We start from the raw sequence: 8,260 nt of genomic DNA, 5'->3' as shown, positions 1-8,260 counted from the left end.
GTGGCTTCGTATACACCTTGGCATAGGAATGAGCAGGTCTGCTTAAGAAGTGAGGAGCTCTGAAGATTGGATTCTAGTCTCTAAATCTGGCGAGTCATTAAAGGTATGAGGCTACAAGGACAAATCAGAACAGCATGGTGAAGATTTCTGATGAGATACTTACCAGCTGAACAGTGTTGGGTATGACTCCACTTTAAGGAGACAGCAAAAACCCGGCTAGGTCATTGACCATGCAAGTTGCAGCTTTGTCTATCGGAGGCCAATAAATTTTAAAGAAAAGGGCCACATTACAAAATTGTCTTCTTCAAAATGTTTGTGATAGGAGTTTGATCTATTGCTCATTCAGAGGTATGAACAAAAAAATAGCTCTCCTAGGCTCCCCTCTCACCCTCTGTAGTTTGGGTATAGCTCACTACCTCAGTCAGCTGCGGCACCCACTTTGTGTGGGCTCTTGCTTGTGGTCGCCAAGGGAGAGAAAGGGAAGAAAAAGCAGAAAGGCCTACTAGAAAGTCACTTTTTCTAGTAGTGTCATCAGTAGCAGAAATTATTGGTTTCTCTTTGAATATTCATTCCCCAATCTTTACCCCCACCCCTCCAAACTGAACCATGGTTTAAGTTCAGATGTCCACCTATTCCCCACATGACTCTGGGGAAATTCTGATGATGACTTGTTTTTTTTTTAGTCTTTTTTATTCAGTGATTGTTTAGGATGTGCTTGTGACCCAATTCTGGCCAGAATCCAAAAAGACAGTTCAACTTAAGTGTTTCTCTTCTTAAGCAGGAGATTCTGGAGAATTTGTATTTTTTCCTGCCTTAGGCTATTATCTTGTGTGGATGTAATATCTTGAATTCCAGCAGCCATCTTCCTCTGTTAGAGGAACCAGCTCAGAGGCAAAACTGAGCCATTGAAGATGGTACAGAGGGGGCACCTGAGTGGCTCAGCTCAGTCAGTGAAGGGTCTGCTTTCCCCTCAGGTCATGATCCCAGGCTCCTGGGATGAAGCCCTGTGGAGCAAGTGTCATGCTCCCAGCTCAGTGGTGAGCCTGCTTCTCTCTCGCCTTCTGCTGCTCTCCTTGCTTGTGTTCTCTCTCTCTGTCAAATAAATAAAATAAAATAAAAAAAGATAGGGCAGGGAAGGGACAGGATAGAAAGAAATAGGGTCCTTGATGATGCCACTCAGTCACTAAATCAATAAAACCTAGAGCTCTTCCTTGAACTCTCTCTCTCTCTCCCTCTTTTTTTTTTTTTACTTTCTTTTTTGCTTTTTGGAGACTTTAAGGTTCACAGAAAAGTTGAGCAGAAAGCAGAGATTTCCTACGTACCCTCCACCATCACCCAACATCCTTCCTCCACCATCAACATTCTGCACCAGACTGATACATTCGTTACAATTGATGTATGTACAGAATCATTTTTATGATCTCCCTTCAATCATGGCTTCCATTTACCTTTTACCCTGGTCTTCAAAAGTTCCTTGAGGTGACTGAAAGCTATTATTTGATTCTGTTTTGTCTTTTTTATTTTAGTGTATTTGTTGCTTTATGTTTCGGTCGTGTGTGTATGTGTGTGAACATTGAGGGAAGCAGGGTGATGGCAGATTAGAAGATCCAGTTGGCAGAAAAGAAATTTTAAATTAGCCATAATTAGGTGTCTAAATATATACTTCCTCTTACATTAAATGCCATTTGATGGAAAGGGTACAGTTCTGTCCTGGTGAAATATTTTAAAATGGGATTTTGAAAACATTAATAATCAGGAACTGATCTGTCTAATAAAAGGGACAACCAAATGTTTATTGAAGCTTGTCACTGTCAGGCTTGTTGTGTTCTGGTTTATAGGGAGTAAGAAAGAACCATTATGAGGGAATTAACACCGCAAAATATAAATCTTGCAAGTAATTAGGCAGCTGTATATTTATCAGTACAGAATGTATTTTAATTTTTAATCAGGGCTTTTGTTTCAACTGACAAAATAATGGCTTGTTTGCAGTCTTCCACTGAAACAGATTTCCCAAAATGGGATTTGGTGGATCAGTGGGACCCTCAGTGTTTCATCTGCTATCAAGTCTGATGCATCATGTAATCCCCCCCCACTGAGAAGCCCCAAAGAAAATACTGTGCTGCTTTCGAATTGGCTATTTTTTCTCATATATGATTCACAAGGTAAATAAAAATGGTCTGTTTAAGCAATGCATTTCTATTTGCAGGGAAATGAAAGAGAAATATTATTACAAAGGTACTGGAATTATTATATGAGGAGCCAGAATGGTTTTTACAGGCCCAGAATGCAGATTAATTCTCCAGAGAAACTACAAAATTGAAGAACTCCAATTGGGATAGTTATTATCTTGCCCATGGCAGAAATCTTCCTGCTTATCTCCACCTCAATCATGAACAATATGTACATAATTTAGATGCCAAGGATAATGGGATTTCAGAAACATACCTCTGTATCCCTCGCAATCATTTCCTAAAGAAATATTATTTGCTAAAATTAGTAGATATGAAGATGTCTGCGGCTCATTTGATAAAACACTAGAAGGAGCTCCAGAATTTAATCAGAAAACCCTAATATGAATCCAGACTCTCCAGTTTATTAAGCGTGAAGCTTGAGTAAGTGATTTTTAGCTCTCTGTGTTTTAGTCTCCTCTTTGGTAAAATGAGAATCATTCTACCTGACCAATAATTTTGTTGGGCAAACTATTTGAATTTTGACTTTGCCACTTAGTTACTGTGACATTTGCAAGTTTTCTTACCATTAAAGAGACTCAGTTTACAACAAGTGCAACATGGAGATAACGATGCCCATCTCATAGGGTTCTTGTGAGGATTTCTCAAAATCCTGGTAGAAAAGACTTCATGGACATTTTAGGAGTGTAATCATGTTTGTTGAATGAATTAGTATAGTCCTTGTTCTCAAGAACTCATAAACTTTGCTAATGAAAGTACAATAGAATCCATTTCAAGGTGATTTGGGAAGTTGGGAGAAGTTTTATTCATAAGAAACTGAAAATGATATCTGGCCCATGAATAGTCGTTGAGCCCATGAAAGAGGTAGTCTATCACGGGCTGGGTGATAAGCATCTTAGGTGGCTACATACTATGTGTCTCTGTCATACCCCTTCAACACTGCCATTGTGGCACAAAAACTTTATTTATGGTAGGTAAAAGCCTCGAGGGAGAAAGGAGCATGCCTCCTTGAAGGAACCATGAGAACTCATGATGATATCCCTTTTCTTCATCGGGAGTCATTTCCAGGGAAGAATAAGGACATTGCCATGTTGATCCAGTCTCCTTATTTCTTTACACTGAGATTTCTTCCTTGTTAGAAGTAAATAACCATTGTTGTGAAGGCATTAAAATATAAAACCCTGTGCCAGTGGTGATTATCATTAGTGGAATACAGTGAATATCTTGAATTGAGGTGTCAGAAGGGACAAGTTCTCTGCACTCCTGGAAATGCCATTGGTATCAATAGGAGAAGATCTACTGACTACTAGCTGTCAGGCCAACTCCTCAGAGGGCTTACGCTGGTCTGTCTGCATCCAAAGTCCACACTCCTGTCACTGTATCATGGTCCATAGTGTAACGGAAATTACCAGTCAATCTGGCGCCCACCACTAACAGTTGTATGATACCAGGCTGGTCACCTTTCTATTTGGAGCCTCAATCTTCACATCTGTAGAAGGAATGGGTTGGTTTAGATGATCAAGAGAATTCTAACAGGTCTTTCCCTTGTATCTATCCCATGGACTGAGACTGTATACACTGAAACCTTCCTGCCTTTGCAGAGCAGCTGATAGGCATAAGGTCTTTCAGACCCTTGAGGATAATCCTCCTTTGGATAAGCCCCCAGATAGCCTAACTTTGTACTGAATTTCTTGGTTTGGTGAACAATAACAGTAAACTTATCCTTTTACTAAATTACATTTAGTAAGAGACAGAACTCACTTTACCTGTTGTTCTTTTTCACTATGATCCCCTATAACCCATGGACATTTAGCCCTGTCTTTTTAGGATTTGGAGAACACATTGCTACTTATCTTAACCAGCTCCTTAAATGGAGTGAAGAGGCAGTGCAGTATGGTGGTTACTGCCATAGGCTGTGATGTCAGGGAGATAGGAGTCCTGGTTCTAGGTTTGTATTTAGTATCTGTGTGATTCTACTTTGTCTTGGTTTCACATTAGCAAAATAAGCACAATGCCTACTTCATGGGGAAATTTCGATGAGTAAGTGTGACAATGGCAATAAAGTTGTCAAGCATATTAACTGGGGCACAGTAAATGTTCAAAAATAATTAATACTTCTTACTTTTACTTTTTGGTTCTTCACAGAAAGTTAAGCTTTTTCTTTGCACCAAAAAGTCAGATTTGGAAGATGTCTCTTTTTCCTTCTCTTTTAGCTCTCATAACTGGCTGCTTTGCCATTGGACTACCCTCTGGAGGAATGTTCCATCTCCCTGAGCATGGTGGAGAACAATTGTGACAAACATGGGCAAACACCATCACTGTATCATGTGATGGTACCTTGGTGTCTTCATTAGCTGCTAACGTATTAATTAAGTCAGGAGGAGCCATGAGGCAGAAAGTGATCATTTTTTCCCTTAGCAAGTCAGATGCTACTTGAATAAAACTTACAGATCTATTTTTAATGGTATTGTACTATGGTGTAGGGTGTCAGTGGTGTGGATATAAGATGGGGTGTCAAGGCCTAGGGATCTCAAAAATGCCTAGGAGGTAGGAATTGGAAGTTCCAGCAAGGTCAGAGCAGGTGGGCCAGGCAGAGGACTTATGAAGTGAGTCATCCATGGAGAGAAGTCAGTCTAGAGCAGAAGCTGGCAAACTTCATAATCAACTGGCTAGGAAATTGTTTAGGTTGTTGGGTGTTATGTGTCTGTCTCACCTACTTAAGTAGCTCTGCCATTGAAGCACAATTAGCAGATACAGAATACTATGAATGGAGGTAGCTGTGTTCCGATTAAATTTTATTCATGGACACTGAAATTTGAATTTTATTTATCCTTTGCTTTGTTCTGTATTTAAAAATGTAAAAATCAGAGACACCTTGGGTGGCTTAGTGATTGAGCGTCTGCCTTTGGTCCAGGCCGTGATCTTGGAGTCCCAGGATCGAGTCCCACATCGGGCTCCCTGCATGGAGCCTGCTGCTCCCTCTGCCTGTGTCTCTGTCTCTCTCTCTGTGTGTCTCTCATGAATAAATAAATAAAATCCTTAATTAAAAAAATGTGAAAATAAAAAAAAATGTGAAAATCATTCTTAGCTCTCTTGCAGTAGAAAAACATAGGGTGGGTGGTAGTTTGCTGAGTATTAGTCTAGAGAATTTGAAATTGCAAATTACAGAGACTTGAGCAAGATATGACACCAAAAATGAAAAATACCCAGTGCAAAAATACAGCTGTTGGACAAGCCCCGGCTCCTTGGTATCAGCTGGGCAGGCTCTTGCCTCTGCCAGAAAATGTGACTGCACTTTCCGTGAAGGTCTCAGCTAATCTTTAAGCGTGGCCTGAGGCCATCAGGATTTGTAGAGGGACACAAAAGAAAATGAGGACGGTGACAGACAGGTTCTGGCTCTGGCAGGTCCTGACCTACTTTTTCCTATTATTTCTAAAATATTTTCTTTCAAAGCTACCAGATCTCCTTCTTCTACTGGTGTTGACATGTGTCCTTTAAAAAAACCTTCTGCTATATCCCTGCTGTCCTTCTGAACAAATGCCCTGAGCCTTTGCTAAAACCCAATTTGCTCTACAAGGAGATTTTGTGTAAGGTGGGCACACCCTTGGATTTCATACAAGGAACTTGCCAAAGAACTAAAGGAGTTCCTGACAAGCCAGTCTCACCCAAAGTGACTGTTACAGAGCAGATTCTTTGGTACACACATAGACACAGTGACTGTTCTTAAAGGTCCTCTCTTAATTAATTCCGCTCTGAAAACCTTTGCTTCTTTCCCTTATTTGCATTAAACACCTGAAAGCGTACATCACTGAAGACAATGTCAAGCCTGGATAAATTCAGGCTTCATCACATGCTGATTAAATGACCTTGGACACATGCATTTTTCAAACACATTTGGTGATAACTCCTGGTCCAATGATGCAGGTATTGGCCAGCTTTTAGAATATATGAAAACAGAAGTGTCAGGCCGGTTTAATTAATTTGTATATTCCACTCTGCGTGTGTGTTTTAAGTCATTTGGAAATATATATCAAATATTGCATGGAGTCTTTTAAGCACACACACACACACACACACACACACGCACTCACTCCCACACGCTGTAGTAGATGGCATGGAGAGACAAAAGTTGCATATGTGACTTCTGATTTCAAAAGGTTCTCTCTGAGCAGGAAGAGTGTGGTACAGCAAGAGGAGCCCTGGCTTTAGAGGCAAAGCACTAGGACTTGCATTATAGGCCTAGATCCATCCCTAATTAGCGGTAACAGTAGAAAAGTTGCTTAACATCTCTGAATCTTTATTTCTTCATTTTTAAAAATGGGTATATTAACTCTTGCCCTCATCACCGGATTATTTTAAGAATCAACTAAAATAACGAAAAGTGTTTTATAAAAAGTAAAGTGCTATGCAAATGTAAGTCTTGCCTCATTAGCATCATTTTCTCCCCTGTGGCACCCTGAAAGTCTGCTCAAAAATTCTAGGGATCCAGAGTTTGGAAACCGTTAGCAGCTAAAATGGCAAACTTTCAGAAAAAGGTAATGGTTCATTGACAGGTGAAATATTATACTTGCTGGATTTTTCTATGTATGACTAGGAGGCCAACTTCAAAGTGTGCTTTATTAAAATCCAAAAGGTACCCTTCAAGGTTCAACGATGGGATTTTTACTAAATCCAATAAATAAGAGATCCTTCCTACGCAGTCCACAAATGTGTATCTATTACTTTTCCTTGCATGTGTTAATACAACAAAATGTCGAGTCACTTAAGCACCAGGGGTCTGAAGCTCCCTTTTATTGGAGAAAGGAAAAACAATATCTCTGCCAGAGTCATGGTGAGAAGAAAACTCCTTCCTAGCTTCTAAAGAAGGTCAGACAACTGGCCAATTTTACCAGAGCAGTCAAGCAGTTAGTTGAACTAATTGCTTCCCCGAAATGACTTTTTTCTAACTGAATATACTTGAGTCCAGAGGGCTGATCTCATATTGCTTGCTTGACCATCTACCACCCAAAGCCTCAGGCAACATAGTATAAAACAAAACACAACAAAAGCAGTTAGAGAAGTGGTCCTGGGGCATGTACAGTATGACTGGAATTAGGCAGACAGTCTCATGTCTGACATTAATTTGACAATATCGTGGGAGCCTCTCCCCTCTCCCCCTCCCCCCCCAGCCTTCACCCACCCATCCAGGGACTCAAATTCTCAGTCCTTATTGTTTCAAATATTTCTTCTGTTCCTTTCTCTCTTTCTTCTCCTTCTGGTATTCCCTCTCTGCGTATGTTACATCTTTTATAGTTGTCCCAGTCTTTGGATATTCTGTTCTGTTTTTTCAGTCTTTGTTCTCTTTGGTTTTCGGTTTTTGAAGTTTCTATTGATAGATCTGCAAGCTCGGAGAGTCTGTCTTCAGCTGTGTCCTACGGAGGACATTCTTCATTTCTGTGACAGTGTTTTGATCCCTGGCATGTCTTTGAATTCTCTTAGGATTTCCATCTCGCGGCTTACATTACTCATCTGTTCTTACGTATGTCTACTTGTTAGAGCTCTCAGCCTATTAATCATAATTGTTTTAATTTCCAGGTCTTGTAATTCTAATATCTCTGCTATGTTTGGTTCTGAGGCTTGCTCTGTCTCTTCAAATTGTACTCTTTGTTTCTTAGTGTCCCTTGTAATTTTGTCTGCAAAGAACAGAATATACCGGGTAAAAGGAACTGCTGTAAATAGATCTTCAGTAATATGGTGGTGAGGTATGGAGAGGGGCAGGGAAGCTTTCTAGCTTATGAATAGGTCTCAGTTTCTTAGTAAGCCTGAGCCTCTGAACTGTTAACATGTGTTTCTCAGTTTTTTCTTCTCTTTCGGTGAAACAGGATGGCTACAGTGGGCTGGAATTGTATGTTTTCATTTTGCTGTGTGGAAGGGTAGAGCTGACTGGTGTTGAGTATTTCTCTTCTCCTGGATCATTTGGGCTCTGGTAATACCCCAGCAGTTTAGGCTCTGGTTGACTAGCTTCTCCTGAGGGCAGGCCTTGTTAGGAACAGAGTGCTCTGTGGCATTTCAAAATGGTTCCTTTCCTGCGC

This window comes from Canis aureus, chromosome 12, assembly GCF_053574225.1.
Source record: "Canis aureus isolate CA01 chromosome 12, VMU_Caureus_v.1.0, whole genome shotgun sequence".
In the NCBI taxonomy this organism is placed as follows: domain Eukaryota; kingdom Metazoa; phylum Chordata; class Mammalia; order Carnivora; family Canidae; genus Canis; species Canis aureus.
The sequence above is the reverse complement of the archived record's forward strand: the minus strand, read 5'-3'. Positions refer to the sequence as shown.